At 45.3% G+C, this 16428-nt stretch overlaps 1 protein-coding gene across 1 annotated transcript in view; it reads left to right on the forward strand.

The window, feature by feature from the left end:
* Nucleotides 1-16428, forward strand: part of grid2 (glutamate receptor, ionotropic, delta 2) — a 956474-nt gene that overhangs the window by 352814 nt on the left and 587232 nt on the right. The gene's annotated exons all lie outside the window — the stretch shown is intronic.

A 16428-nucleotide genomic window follows, 5' to 3' on the forward strand; every position in this document is an offset into this window, starting at 1 on the left:
CATTAACATAACTCCTTCACAATATGGCATTAAGTAGGGAAATGTCTCCATCCTCTCTCACTGTGTCTTCAATTTACTCTTCCTTAGGGGATTCTGTCAGGCAGAGTCTTCCTGTCAAATTGTTTCAACCCTGGGCACATATAAGCAGTTGTCTCATCTGCAGCAATGCCATGCTAATGGCATCGCTATGTTGTTTCTTTTTAAACATAGTGTCCACATCTTCTTCTTCTTCCACCTGTAAGGAGAGAAAAAAGCTGATGTTTCAAGTCCAGACGACCCTTTGTCAAAGACTTTGGTGGAGGGTCACTCGGACTCAAAACGTCAGCTCTTTTCTCTCCTTACAGGTGCTGCCAGACCTGCTGAGATTTTCCAGCATTTTTTCTTTTGGTTTCAGATTCCACTATCCGCAGTAATTTGCTCTTCTTGTTCTTGTTCTTGTTCTTCTTCTTCTTCTTCTTCTTCTTCTTCTTCTTCTTCTTCAGTGATCACTCACTAATGAGTGCAACTTGTCCACCTAAGAAACTCTGTGTCACTGGCCATGGGTCCAAATGCGGCTGATGAGCTCGATCCTAGAACCATATCTTTGACCACATACTTGGCAGGTGTATCCAGGAGGTGGGTTCAGTTTATGGACTTGAGATCACTGGTATTCCTTCTTCCTTCTACCTTTGGGTATCCCTGAAGAATTGTGTCCCTTCAATCAGGAGGTTCCTCCAGATAAGGACTCTTTGGAGCAAGGGTCTCCCAAGCTTTGACGTCAGTGATGCACTTCTCGAGGTAAACATTCTGGGTGTTTTTGCAGTGCTTTCTTTGTCCACTTGTTTTGGAGGCTTCCTTGTGCTGGGTGAAGAAGATTTGCTTTGGCCGTCAGGACTCTGCGTAGAAACAAATACAGGTCAGGGATAATTGGACCGGATGGTAACACAGTCACTTCTGAGGCAGCAGGACAACGTAGAAAGGGTCGAGAGCTTTTAGGTGTTCAGATTACCAATAACATATCCTGGTCCCCCATGTGCCAACACTATAGTTAAGAAAGCTCACCAACACCTCTAATTTCTCAGAAGACTAAGGAAATTTGGCATGTCAGCTACAACTCCCACCAACTTTCACTGATGCACCATAGAAAGCATTCTTTCTGGTTGTATCACAGCTTGGTATGGCTCCTGCTCTGGTCAAGACCACAAGGAACTACAAAAGGTCATGAATGTAGCCCAATCCATCGTGCAAAGCAGCCTCCCATCCATTGACTCTGTCTACACTTCCCTCTGCCTCGACAAAGCAGCCAGCATAATCAAGGACCCCACGCACCCTGAATATTCTCCCTTCCGAATTCTTCCTTCGGGGAAAAAAGATAAAAAAGTCTGAGGTCACATACCAACCGACTCAAGAACAGCTTCTTCCCTGCTGCTGTCAGACTTTTGAATGGACTTGCCTTGCATTCAGTTGATCTTTCTCTACGCCCTATCTGTGACTGTAACACTACGTTCTGCACCCTCTCGTTTCCTTCTCTATGAACTCTATGTATAGCGCAAAAACAATACTTTTCACTGTATGTTAATACATGCGACAATAAATCAAATCAAAAGATTGTGCAGATTCAAACTGGGCAACACAGTGGCACAGTGGTGAGCACTGTTGCTTCACAGCTCCAGGGACCTGGGTTCAATTCCTGGCTTGGGTCACTGTCTGTGTGAAGTTTGCACATTCTCCTTGTGTCTGCAAGGGTTTTCTCCAGGTGCTCCGGTTTCCTCCCATAGTCCAAAGATGTGCGGGTTTGGTTGACTGGCCATGCTAAAATTGCCCCTTAGTGTCCTGAGGTTAAAGGAAGTAGTGGGTAAAATATGTAGGGATATGGGGGTAGGGCCTGGGTGGGATTGTGGTCGGTACAAACTTGATGGGCCGAATGGCCTATTTCTGCATTGTAGGGTTCTATGATTCAATGATGGAATCTCATTCAAAGCTTTCAGCACTTGACCTAGGCTGATGCTTCAGTGCAGTGCTGAGGGAGTGCTGCATTGTCTTTCAGATGAGACATTAAACTCGGGCTCCGTCTACCCTCTCAGGCAAGTCAACAAATTTCCATGACACTCTTTGGAGAAGAGCAGCTGTATGTGGAAGCTTGCCGTGTGCGACTGAGTAACTAGTTTGTCAATGTAACAACAAGAAATATCCATTGAAGATAATTCATTGTCTGTCTGTGAAGAACTTTGAAAATCTGGAAGGTGTGAAGGGCACTATATGAATACAAGATTTTTGCCTTCTAGATTTGTACAAATAAGGGCCAGAATTCTCCAGCCCCCCTGCTGCTGCCAGCAAGGTGGAGAATTTGGCATTCAGCCAAATCTCCCTTCACTGCAGCGAGACAGGCGAATCCCGCTAACATGAACAGCTGGAGAATCCCATTCTGCATGCTTGGTTTCATTGGTCAGAACATTGAATACAGGAGTTGGGACATCTTGTTAAAGTTGAACATTGGTAAGGCCACACTTAGAATACTGTGTACAGTTTTGGACACTGATTACAGAAAGGATATTATTAAACTAGAAAGGATGCAGAAAAGATTTACTAGGATGCTACTGGGACTTGATGATTTGCGTTATAAGGAGAGACTAGACAGACTGGGACTTTTTCCTCTGGAGCGTAGAAGGCTGAGGGGTGATCTTACAGAGGTCTATAAAATAATAAGGGTCATAGATTAGCTGGATAATCAATATCTTTTCCCAAAAGTAGGGGAGTCTAAAACTACAGGGAATAGGTTTAAGGTGAGAGGAGAGAGATACGAAAGGGTCCAGAGGGGCAATTTTTTTCATGCAGAGGGTGGTGAGTGACTGGAACAAGCTGTCAGAGGCCGTAGTAGGGACGGGTACAATTTGGTCTTTTAAAAAGCTTTCAGACAGTTACATGGGTAAGATGGGTATAGAGGGATATTGGCAAATGTGGGCAATTGGGATTAGCTTAAGGATTTAAAACAAACAGGGCAGTATGGAACAAGTTGAGCTGAAGGGCCTGTTTCCATGCTGTAAACCCCTATGGACCCTCTATCTGTCTTTGGCAACTGATTTCCATTATTTTTCAATGTCGTTTAAGCCTAAACCGAATAAATGAAAGTTAATTGTTGAAACACCAAAGCTTAGGACGGACTGTGTGACATTAACCTTCAAACATTTAATGCAATTAATTAAATAGGTAAATGCCTCTCTAAAATAACTGACATGACACAAAAAGATTACGTGCTAACATGGCATAATAATTCTCTCTCCATCTAGTCGTTGTTTTATCTCAACAAATAATTTATTGATTCATTTTCTAAAAATTGGCATTCTGCCTCTCAATGTCTAAACAACACTGAAACACATCTTCTGTTACTATCAGTCAACTCACTGTGGCATTGTTAAGATGAGATAACACATAACCTGAAGTTTGGTGGGTCACTAAAGGATGAAAATGGACATGTCTTCAGTCTCTGGTGAGGGCATGGCAAAGGAATGCAGATGAACTGTGGAGTTTTGGGACTGAAACAAGTCTGATCTAATTGAAAGACAGAACAAGCTCAACGGGACAAATGACCTACTCCTGTTCCCTCGTCAAAGCTGCAGAGAGTCAGTGCATTGAATTAAAATCCCAAGGCCGCTCGCTGTCTGAGTTAATAGCACTCATAACGTTCAGGAGGACAGCAAAGTTTGCCTGCTAGAGTGGGGCTCATTGTAGCCATCCAGCCCTGGCCTGCTATGTTAACTGCACCACACTCATGCCCTGCAGGCTAGATTTATCTTTAGAGGACACTAAACAAGTTGGCCTTGTCAATCCTGTTGCATGTACAGGAGCAATTATAAACGGGTAGTGAATGCAAAGAAAGTATGCCAACACTGGAATTCAGAAAGAAAATTAGATGAGTCTGAAGTGAACATCAAATTGTGACCACTTTTCGAGTAGTAAATTTATGCAGAGACAACTAATGTAGGCGGGGTGAGGTCTGTACCCAATCTGAACTAGCATTCAAATAATTGCTAAATTGTTTGGGGCCTGTAGGGTCCATTCATTCCATAGAATAGACGAAGACAGCACTGGTATGATGTTGAAATTTCTTTTATTGAACAGAGCTTCAAATTAAATGATTATAAAAGTGAAAAGAGAAAAGCTGAAGAGAGAGAGAGAGAAACTGGCTTCTTCTACCAGTCCTGTATTGATCAGATACTGAACTGAACTGCAAACACACAGCTGAAACCATAAGATATGTCACTCGTTATTTGTGTCATTGAAATTGTTTTGCACGTGCTATCTCTAACTAGGAGAAACTGGCCTCGCAAATGTTGTTTACGAAAAATGTTGTTTGGCTTAAGAAGAGCCTGTTTAAGCTTACATTGTACTTTTCAAAAACGCAGTCAATTTTGAGCTAACTTCTGAGTTTTAAAATGTAGTCGAGTGTTAGTTAATTTTTTTAAGCTTAGCCATTTAAATGTAATTGCATAGGCAGAAATGAAGTATTTGCATAAATGAACAAAACCATACACAGAATCCCTCAACAGAGTCTTATTTTGGGCCATCTCAGCAGTTGTTGAAATGAAGTCCAATGGTGTGATATGTGTACACATCGTATATTGGGGTTAGCGGTGGGGACTGTCCCTTTAAGACTGTAGATCAGGTGAGCCCCCAAAGGCAAGTAGCTCTGCCCAGTGTGGGACCCAGTTGGGCACTCTGAGGTCTGACTGTGGAACAATCTATTAACAGTTCTTATTAACGAGCGCCCAGTGTTCAAGTTACCAAGTCTACCTCATGATTCTTTAAGCATCCTTAATCCATAGGGGCACACGTCCTGCCATGCGGTTTCCAAGATGGAGGATGAACTATGCTTGGCGCATATCGGAGGTTGCCCCTTGCCAACTCTGATCACCATTTCCAACTCTTGAAAAGCCTGGACAGTGGTCCTTACAGAGAGGTTGGAGGGAGATATTCCCTCTCCAAGATGTGACCGTGGGCCTCAGCGCAAGCTACATACGGAGATAAGGGCTGGCTGTGTCTTTGCATCAGATTGGCACCCATAATTCACCTGAATTCATAGAATCCCTACAGAAGGAGGCTATTCAGCCCATCAAGTCTGCACCAGTTCTCCAACAGAGCGTCTTATCCGGGCCCTATCCCCGAAACCAGACTTATTTACCCCACTAATCCCCCGAACCGACACATCTTGGGACACTCTGGGGCAATTTAGCATGGCCAATCCACCTAACCCGCACATTTTATTTATTTATTAGTCACAAGTATGCTTGCATTAACACTGCAATGAAATTACTGTGAAAATACACTAGTCGCCACACTCTGGCACCTGTTCCGATACACTGAGGGAGAATTTAGCATGGCCAATGCATCAAGAGTTGGAAATGGTGATCAGAGTTTAGCAAGTCCTTCAGACTGTGGGAAGGAACCAAAGCACCTGGAGGAAAATGTGCTGTGCAAACTCCACACAGAGAGTGACCTGAGCTGGGAATTGAACCCGTGTCCCTGGTGCGTGAGGCAGATCACGGCACCAGAGTGCCACCCCTATTCTTCGAACCATTATGTTACTGAGGCATCACGGTGGATTTCCCATGCCTCTCCATTCTGGTTTGATGTCACAGGAATCAGACACTAATTTCTGATGCTGAACATGTAGAATAGTCATTTCCCCAGGAAAGCGAACCTGTTCACGGTTTACAGAAACTGCCTGACCTCCCATGAACCTCTGCCATACCCTGTTCCGTTTTGCTGTGCTGTGCTGGAAGAACAGAATTATGAAGCTTGGTTGATAACCTGCTTGTTTTTCTGATGAGGTTATTTGCTTAAACTATTTGTACTTTTGAGACATCCCTTGCCAGGTAAATTTTCCTTCTGGAGTGTTAGATTTAAACCTTCAAGAGCCAATTACAGCTACATGTGTGTTTGCTGTACATTAACTAGGATGGAGCCTGGGGCGAAAGCAAGATTGAGCCAGCAAATTGTTATACTTTGCTGCCTCTTGCTGAATATTTCATATTCATTTATATAAATATGTAAACTTGTTTTTTTTCAGTGCTTTTTAATGCAGTGGTAGGATTGCTAGCTTATTTTTTAAACCTGTTCCTCCTCAACCTCGGTGTGAATCGAGCTTGTGTCAGTCTCACTGGTTCACTTCTGTCGGAAGGGTCCCCAAGGCAAACTGAACTGATTCTGGGGTATTCTCTGATGAGAGGAAGCAGCATTAATACAGGCCCTGATCCAGGCTTTTTCATATAGAGTCATAGAGGTTTACAGCATGGAAACAGGCCCTTCAGCCCAATTTATCCATGCCGCCCTATCTTTAAACACCTAAGCTAACCCCAATTACCTGCATTTGGCCCACACCCCTTTATACCCATCTTACCCATGTAACTGTCTAAACGCTTTTCAAAAGACAAAATTATACCCGTCTCTATTACTACCTCTGGCAGCTTGTTCCAGACACTCACCACCCTCTGTGTGAAAACATTGCCCCTCTGGATCTTTTTGTACCTCTCCCCTCTCACCTTAAACCTATGCCCTCTAGTTTTAGACTCCCCTACCTTTGGGAAACGATATTGACTACCTAGCTGATCTGTGCCCCTCATTATTTTATGGACCTCTGTAAGATCACCTCTCAACCTCTGATGATCCATGGGATGGGGGTGGTTCCTTTTTGGGCACTCTTTGGCCCACAAGTCACTCCATGTCATCAACTCCAATAACACTCAGTGAGGGCACCCCACCACCCTCTCACTGCAGCCAGTCTCTGACTGACCAAGGTTTTGTAGTCTGTCCAGCCTCTCCTTATAACTCAAACCATCAATCCTGGTATCATCCTAGTAAACCTTTTCTGCTCTCTTTCTAGTTTAATAATATCCTTTCTATAATCGGGTGACCAGAAGTGTACACAGTATTCCAAGTGCGGCTAATATGTTAATCATAGCAACCAATTTACTCACAGCAAGGCCCACAATTACCGTGGACCAGACGGCGATTTCCGCTGTGTTTCTTGAAGGTGTTGATTGAATGCCAGATGCTACCTGGACTTGAATTTTACATTTGCCGGCTGGTAGGTTTGTAGGTGGGGGGGGAGGGAGGGGGTGGGGTGGGGTGGGGGGGGGATGGAGGGGGTGGAGTTGGGGGTGAATGCGAGGCTGGTGGGGGCATAAAACACCTCAGGCGGGCTTCCAACTGAGTGCCTACCTGCCTGACCCTCTCTGCAATTTTATGTTGGAGTGCGCGAGGCCTCAGACAGCTGCCACCCTTGCCCAAATTGAGGCCCTTAAGTGACCATTATTGACCACTGAAGGGCTGTCCCCCCCCATCCAGTCTCAGCTTGCAGCTGCTAGGGAGCATTCCCAGGTATGGGGAAGCCCAGGTTCATGCCCTGGGTGAGATGGCACAGGGTGGGGTGGTCGAGGGGGGGGATGTTGGCAGGTTGGGGGGGGAGGGGTTGGCAGGGGAGGGTTTGCCTGTAATAGAATCCCTCTTTAAACTTCTGGCACCCCTCCCTTAAGGTCCAGTCACTACAGGATCTCCTTACCCCTCCCTGACATTGCAATCCCATGCTGTTCAGGTCCCCAGGGCTCCCAGCCAAAAAACTGTTTTTTTTTGCAAGACTTAGTTCCTGGGGAGAGCTTGCAGCTCCCAGTCGTGTCCACTACGGCTTCTGCTATTGCAGGGACGAGAGTAAGGTGGGACTTTCTCCTGCAGAGGAGAATTCAAAAGTCCGGCCTGTAGCCAATCAAAGCTTGTTGGGAGTGTGAGTGGGGTCTGTACTCGTTGGAGTTTAGAAGGATGAGGAGGGATCTTACAGAGACGTATAAGATGATGAAGGGGATGGATAGGGTAGAGGTAGAGAGATTCTTCCCGCTCAGAAAGGACAGCAGGACTAGAGGGCACAGCCTCAAGGCAAGGTGGGGGGGGGGGGTGCTGTTTAGAACGGAGTTGAGGAGGAACTTCTTCACTCAAAGGGTGGTGAATCTCTGGAATTCTCAGCCCGTTGAAGTGGTGGAGGCTGCCTCGCTAAATATATTTAAGTCACAGGTAGATAGGTTTTTGGTAGGCAAGGGAATTAAGGGTTATGGGGAGAGGGCGGGAAAGTGGAACTGATCCACTTCAGATCAGCCATGATCTTATTGAATGGCAGGGCAGGCTCGAAGGGCTAGATGGCCGACTCCTGCTCCTATTTCTTCTGTTCTTATGTGAGTGGCAATGGGGCAGTTAGAACAGGTATGTTCCCCGCTGACTCTTCAGAAGGGCAGGATAAGGCACCCCACCATCCGAAATATTCTGGGCTTGGTCTTGATTGAAAGGAAGTTTTGACCATCGGTCGACAACTCCATCATTGCCAGCATTGTCAAAGGAGAGCTCAAAGGGCCTGGCTCGTTCTTCAGCTAACAGTACTTCACTTCCTAGTAGGCCTGACACAAGGGCAACTCTCTGTTCTTCTTTCAATTAGAGCAGAGGATCTTTTATGTCCATCAGGACAAGTTGTGACCTTGGTTTAAATCTCATCCCCAGATTGGCACCTGTGACAGTATACAGTACCACACAAGTCAAGGAGTGGGGCCAGGACCCATGTCTGCTTCAACAGTGAGACTCGACAAACTAAGCCAAGTGGACACATGCACAAGGCCTGAATTGTACTAGTGCCAAGGTGATTAAGGAGGCAGATGGCACGTTTGCTTTCATGGGCCGGGGCACGGAATACAAGAGTTGGCAAATCGTGTCGCAGCTCTATAAAACCTTGGTCAGTCAGAGTCTGGCTCCAGTGAGGGGGTGGTGGGGTGCCCTCACTGAGAGTTATTGGAGTTGATGACATGGGGTGACCGTTGTCACCAGGGGCCCCATGTGGGCCAAAGAGTGCCCAAAAAGGAACCATCCCCACCCCACCCTTCTTTGGACAGCTTCCAGAGTTTACCCAGGTGGTCGAGAGCCTCCAGCACCTAGCAGAGTTAGGAAGAGGCCCTTAATTGGTCACAATTGGCTTAGTTAGGCTCTGGATGGACGGGCAGTTTGCCACCTTCTCCTCTGCTGGCAAGACTACGTGTATCCTGTATTCTTTTCTTTTTTTTTGGCAATTTTCATTTTGTTACTGTCTGTTTCTACCTTGGGAATGGAAATGCAGCCAGTAGCGAAGTCTTATATTCAGTCTCTGAGTTGGATTATGTGAGTTGATGACAGAAGCAGCATTCTCACAGTTGGCAATGTTGGGATGGATTCAGATTCTGCATTCTGTTCTCGTTACTCCCATGTCCCAGTAGTATGCCATACAAACACAGGCTGATGTGCACAAGCATACAACATACATACATGGAGGAGACATATGCATACAGAACTCACACACATACCATGCCACGCACATACCCTGTCTCTTACACATACACATGCACCCAATATGCAAGGTGTATACACGCCCTGCACATAAACATACCTGCTTGCAAACAAGCCCCTGGCATGCGTGACGGTATACATGCCACTCATTGCACACGTGCTGCCAATGCCTCACACGCGTACAAATATTCCCTTCCAACAACCATAGAATCCCTACTGTGCAGAAGGAGGCCATTCAACCCATTGAGTCTGCACCAGCTCCCCAACAGAGCATCTTACCCAGGCCCTATCCCTATAACCCCACATATTTACCCCACTAATGGGTGGCACAGTGGTAAACACTGCTCCCTCGCAATGCCAGGGACCAGGGTTCGATTCTCGGCTTGGGTTACCTACTGTGCAGTCTCTGTACATTCTCCCCGTGTCTGCGTGCATTTCCTCCAGGTGATTCGGTTTCCTCCCACAGTGCAAAAGATGTGCTGGTTAGGAGGATTGGCTATGCTAAATTTTCAGGGTATCCAAACAGGTGCTGGAGTGTGACGACTAGGGGATTTTCACAGTAACTTCATTGCAGCGTTAATATAAGCCTGCTTGTGACATTAACAAATAAACTTCAAATTTCACTAATCCCACTAACCCACGCACCTTGGGACACGATGGGGCAATTTAGCACAGCCAATCCACGCAACCTACACATCTCTTGGACTGTGGGAGGAAACTGGATCACCCAGAGGAAACCCACGCAGACATGGGGAGAATGTACAGACTCCACACAGACTGCCATCCAATGCGTGGAATTGAACTTTGGTCCATGGCACTGTGAGGCAGCAGTGCTAACTAATATGCCATCAATTAGATCTAACTGCAAAACAAGAATACTCAGAGCGTATATAGTGAAAAATGAAACCCTTCCCAAGGCAGTAGAAAACTCCTCTGATTTGCATATGATCTTGGGTAGTCTTTAGTTTAATTCCCCCCTTGCTAATTGGGAGAAAATAGCAAAGGGCGCTACTTGCCTTTGTGCGGTAGCATAACAGATATCAAAATTCAGTTTTTCTGAGCTACTGCCTGGACGCCTGAACGCTTCAGATTATTCCGAAGCCAAGCCAAAAATGAAAATTGGTATTTATCTTTGTAAAGAGCTGTCATCTGAAATATGCCCCAATGAAGGAGAACTCGATGAGAAAGAGTATCATTTGAAGTGGTAATTGTTCCTCGACTGTTTATGTTCTTTCGTTCTCATCACTGGTAATGACCAAATCTGTTGTGAGATGAACAAAATCAAATACCAGTGTCAGCTGAAAAATGTTATGGTTTTTTTGGTGTCATTAGTGGGACAAGCATGTCATAAAAGCTATGGCCTCTGTCGGCTTTTCATTTCAGCACAGTGAGTTTTGTGGAATGGATGCTTGTGTTCCAACACTGTGTGTCTTGTGTTCAGACTCCGATCCTCAATTGAATCTGGGATATTAAAAGCAGGTGGCATTTTTTTTTTATTAACATTGCCTTCCACAGCCAGTCATGTTCAAAGACATTACGTTGCAATTGAGAAAGTATAGCCAGAACGTGTGGCATTTCTGGGAACTTGGATTCAGGACTTTGATCTGTAAACCAGCCTCCCATCCATTGACTCTGTCTACACCTAACTTGCACATCTTTGGACTGTGGGAGGAAACCCCTTTGCTGCCTCAGCAAAGCAGTCTGCATAATTAGGGACCCCACGCACCCCGAACATTCTTTCTTTCACCATCGGGGAAAAAGATACAAAAGTCTGAGGTCACGTACCAACCAACTCAAGAGCAGCTTCTTCCCAGCTGATGTCAGACTTTTGAATGGACCTACCTCACACTAAGTTGATCTTTCTCTACACCTTAGCTACGACTATGATACTACATTCTGCACTCTCTCGTTTCCTTCTCTATGAATGGTATGTTTAGCCTTTATAGCATGCAAAAAACAATATTTTCACTGTATGTTAATACGTGTGACAATAATAATAATAAATCAAATCAAATCAAAGTTAATGTTTATTTATTAGTCACAAGAATGCTTAGATTAACACTCCCTTGAAGTTACTGTGAAAATCCCCCAGTCTCAGCATGATGGCTCAGTGGTTAGCGCTGCTCCCTCACAGGGCCAGGGACCTGGGTTCAATTCCCGGATTGAGTCACTGTCTGTGTGGAGTTTGCATATTCTCCCCGTGTTTATATGGGTTTCCTCCGGGTGCTGTGGTTTCCTCCCATGGTCCAAAGATGTGCAAGTTAGGTGGATTGCCATGTTAAATTGCCCCTTAGTGTCAGGGGGACTAACTAGAGTACGTGCATGGGGTTATGGGGAGAGGGCCTGGGTGGGATTGTGGTAGGTGTACACTCAATGGGCTGAATGGCCTCTTTTTGCACTGCGGGATTCTATGATTCCACACACCAGCGCCTGTTCGGGGAAACTGAGGGAGAATTTAGCAAGGCCAGTAAACCAAATCAGCATTTGTTTTTATTTTGGGCTTTGGGAGGAAACCGGAGCACCCAGAGGAAAGCCACGCAGACACAGGGAGAACGTGCAAGACTCCACACAGACAGTGACCCAAGCTGGGAATCAAACCCTGGTCCCTGGCAGTGTGAGGTCTGAAATAAAGTTGGGTAAAGGGGATCTCGAAGGAGTGTGGACCTGATGGAATGATCCAAGCTGTAAAATTCAATGCCAGTGTATGAAATCCACTGTCAGTTATCATTTCAGAACCTAATTGAAAGTGGCAGCTGTCAGCTTGTCACAATAGTTCCATGGTTGAGTGGGTGCAGCTCTTTAACATCAGGTCGAGGCTTAAAGTGCCTCTACTCCACTCTCAGGTGGCCCAGTCAACCCCCGGGTAGGAAACGCACATGTCCACTGTGGGATGTTAGCAGGGAAGGGCCTTTTGGGTAACCAGGAGTGGGAGTTATTTGTGGGAGTGAGGGGGGAAAGATGGGGCCCAGAGGTTCAAACAGCTAATGCAGTTGAAAAGGCAATGGAAGGTCGAAAAAATATCTTTTGTGACCCAAAGCCGATGAAGTCATAGAACCCCCTACAGTGCAGAAGGAGGTAATTTGGCCCATCGAGTCTGGACCAACGCTCCAAAAGATCATCTTACCCTGGCTGATCCCCTTCCAGTGCTGACACCGTAACCCCGCACATTTACCTTGGCCGATCCACCTAACTGACACATCTTTGGATGATAAACAGCAATTTACCATGGCCAATCCATCCAACCTGCACATCTTTGGAGTGTGCAAGGAAACTGGAGCGCCCGCAAGAAACCCATGCAGACACGGGGAGAATGTGCAAACTCCACACAGGCAGTGACCCAAGCCGGAAATCGAACCTGGGTCCCTGGCACTGTGAGACAGCAGTGCTACTCAGTGTGCCACGGTGCTGCCCCACAGCGCCAGTGTAGAACAAAAGAGAATTGGCACAGTGTTATAAAGCAATCATCTAATGAAGTAGCTTCTAATGATGTGAAACACCAAGGCTGCAAGTTACGATGCTGTATTAATCAGGCTTTTGATTTTTTTTCTGATCCGTAAAACACCGAAAACGTAGGTTGGAGTGATATAGAGGTCACCCCTGTGAGGGACATGGACTGTGACCACTATTTGTTGTTGATAAAACCTGATAGGCAGTCAGGCAATAATAGATTCCTGCACCCGTAATGGTATTAGTTCTGGCCCTTTGCACTGTAATTCCTTGAAGTTGTGCCCCGAGGTTTTCATGTGCAGTCACTGTTTTAAAACCGGAGTAAACAAAAAGCTGTAAAAATTAATCATATTTTCTCCCAATGGCTTTTTTTTTTGTTAAAAGCAGGATCCCTATTTCCAGACCCGTGGAGCTGATCATGTTTCAGCACCGGGTTCTCTGGACGCTGAAAGTGTCACTGAAATGGCCCAGTTGGAGTTTGAGGGCTAACAGTATGTAACAAAGATTGTCTCCTGAGTGATAGAGATCACAGTAATAATGTTATTGAAAAAAAAGTCACAGAAAAATTGGAGGAAGGAATAAACTTGGCTGGTCTGACAGCACCTGTAGGGAGAGAATAGAGCCAACACTTCGAGTCTAGGTGCCCTTTCGTCAGAGCTCCGGCTCTGGAAAATCTCAGCAGGTCTGACAGCATCTGTGGGGAGAGAATAGAGCCAATGTTTTGAGCCTAGGTGACCTTTCGTCAGAGCTGTATGAAAGATCACCAAGACTTGAAACATAGGCTATATTCATAGCTGACATGCGTACTGCCACGTTTTGTTATTTACTGTCAGTTCTCAAACTAAAACTGGGCCATTTCAATGACATCTCCAGGGTCCAGAGAGCCCATTGCCAAATAACGAGACAGAGTACAGGAATGAGATAGAGAATCTAGTGAACTGGTGCAACGATAATCTCTCCCTCAATGTCAACAAAACGAAGGAGATTGTCATCGACTTCAGGGAGTGTAAAGGAAAATATGCCCCATGTCTACATCTATGGGGACGAAGTGAAAAGGGTCGAAAGCTTCAGGGTTTTAGGTGTACAGATCACCAACAACCTGTTCTGGTCCCCTCATGCTGACACTACAGTTAAGAAAGCCCACCTATGCCTCTACTTTCTCAGGAGACTCAGGAAATTTGGCATGTGGGCTACGACTCTCACCAACTTTTACAGATGCGCCATAAAAAGTATTCTTTCTGGTTATATCACAGCTTGGTATGGCTCCTGCTGTACCCAAGACTGCAAGGAACTACAAAAGGTTGTGAATGTACCCCAATCCATCACGCAAAGCAACCTCCCATCTATTGATTCTGTCTACACTTCCCACTGCCTCCACAAAGCACCAGCATAATTAAGGACCCCACACACCCCGAACATTCTCTCTTCCACCTTCTTCCTTTGGGGAAAAATATATAAAAATCTGAGGTCATATAACAACCGATTCAAGAACAGCTTCTTCCCTGCTGCTGTCAGACTTTTGAATGGACTTACCTCGCATTAAGTTGATCTTTCTCTACACCCTAGCTATGACTGTAACACTACATAATATACTCACTTGTTTCCTTCTCTATGAATGGTTTGCTTTGTCTGTATAGCGTGCACAAGAAACAATACTTTTCACCGTATGCTAATACATGTGACAGTAATATCCCCACAGATGCTGTCAGACCTGATGAGATTTTCCAGCATTTTCTGTTTTGTTTCAGATTTCAGCATCCGCACTATTTTGCTTTTATACTAACCTTGGCTAGTTTACTGCAAGTCACAAATGAACCAAAGCCATCAGAGGAAGGGTACGAAAACTAAAGTAGGATTTCTATCTTAAGTCCACCCATTATTGTAACCGTGGTGCATCCAGTTTATGCTTTATCACCGGTTACTGGTTCCATTCTTTGGATTATTACAATTTTTTCAATGCATTTTTTCAACAGGGATTGTAGATTAATGGTGATGTTCATGTTTGGATCCATGTCCAAGCAAGTATCTCAAAGAAATAAACAAGAAGAATTTTGCAAAGACCGACCATGTCCATAGAATCCTTGCAGTGCAGAAGGAGACCATCTGGCTCATCGAGTCTGTACCGACCGCAATCCCACCCAGGCCCTATCCCCATAACCCCATACATTTACCCTAGCTAGTTCCCCTGACCCTCGGGCGATTTAGCATGGCCGATCCACCTAACCTGCACACCTTTGGACTGTGGGAGGAAACAGGAGCACCCGGAGGCAACACATCAGACACGAGGAGAATGTGCAAACAGACAGTGCTCCAAGCCGAGAATTGAACCCGGGTACCTGGCGCTGTGAGGCAGCAGTGCTAACCACTGTGCCACCGTGATATCCTGAATATGTTTATTCATCTGGCCTGTATTTGAGTTATCCTATTGCCAGACTTTTACGTTGTTGGGGCAGTTGTGAGCCTGACCCAAAGGCATGTGGAATCATGGGAGAAGACATCAGGTCCGTGCCCCAGTGTCATTGCGCACTGGTACAATATTTTGCAACTTCAATAACCAGTAAACTCCAGTTAGCTAAGCATGATGAGAATAGCAAGACTGTCAATTGTGGTGCATGTTGAGGACAAGAGGATGACCTGGTGGTAGTGTCACTGGATGAGGGGTCCAGAGACCCAAGGTAACATGGGAACATGGGCTCAAAACCCACAGGAGAACTGATGGCAATTTAAATTCAATTGACTGTTGGAAAAGACCAAGAAACTTTAATTTATTTTTGTTGGTATGTTCTTGTCGTATTTTTAAACAGTTACGGTTGTGTGAGCGGTAAGTACGGGACAGAGTGACTGTGTGAATCTAAACTATGGATTTGATATGGTAATAAGCCTAGCGGTACTTTGAACAGATGTTTGCACAAGATAATTTAGTAAGGATTCAGTTAACTCCCCAGCAAGGTGTGTGAATGAAACCAACGCTGAAAAGCCGGTAAACCTCACGGGGCACGCCAAGAGAGAATTAGAGACACCCTGGGTGGGATATTCCAGCCACGCACACCCCAAAACTGGACAATCCCACCCGAGATCAACAGGCATTTGTATGGTCCACCCCCAGCCCACTACGATTCCTGTAGGGGGTGGGATGGGAAAATTCCAATCACGGTGTGGTAAAAGCTATTGGACTTTTTATAGACCATAAAATGTTATAAAACAGCAATAGATTTGCATCAGTTTTTGTGATTCAGTGCTGAAAATATGCAAGGTGTAGAAGAAAGTTATCATAGGTAAAGTATGGATAAAGTGAGTTTATCTTTTTTAAACTCTGAAAGCTGAAAGAAAGAGGTGAAGTTAATCGATTCTGCAATTCTACAGAGACTTGGTGAGACAATGGAGAGATAAAAGGGAAAGAACGTATTTAAGGAGATACAGAAACCTGTATCAAAAGGGCCATTTTTGATCTCAGCAGACAGTAGGAATCATTGGCTAACCTCCCAGGAGGTAGTGCGAACAAAGTTAAATCTGAAAAGCCAACTGCTGGCAACCTCGAGGGCATGCCAAAAGGCACTGTGTGGTAACAGTTACTGGACTTTTATATATTGTACAGTCTTAACATCTATAAGGTGTTGCTGAAGAGATGGGGAACATCAGTTCTGGTGATAG

This window comes from Carcharhinus amblyrhynchos, chromosome 1 (assembly GCF_965287045.1).
Source record: "Carcharhinus amblyrhynchos chromosome 1, sCarAmb.v2.hapA, whole genome shotgun sequence".
Taxonomy (NCBI): domain Eukaryota; kingdom Metazoa; phylum Chordata; class Chondrichthyes; order Carcharhiniformes; family Carcharhinidae; genus Carcharhinus; species Carcharhinus amblyrhynchos.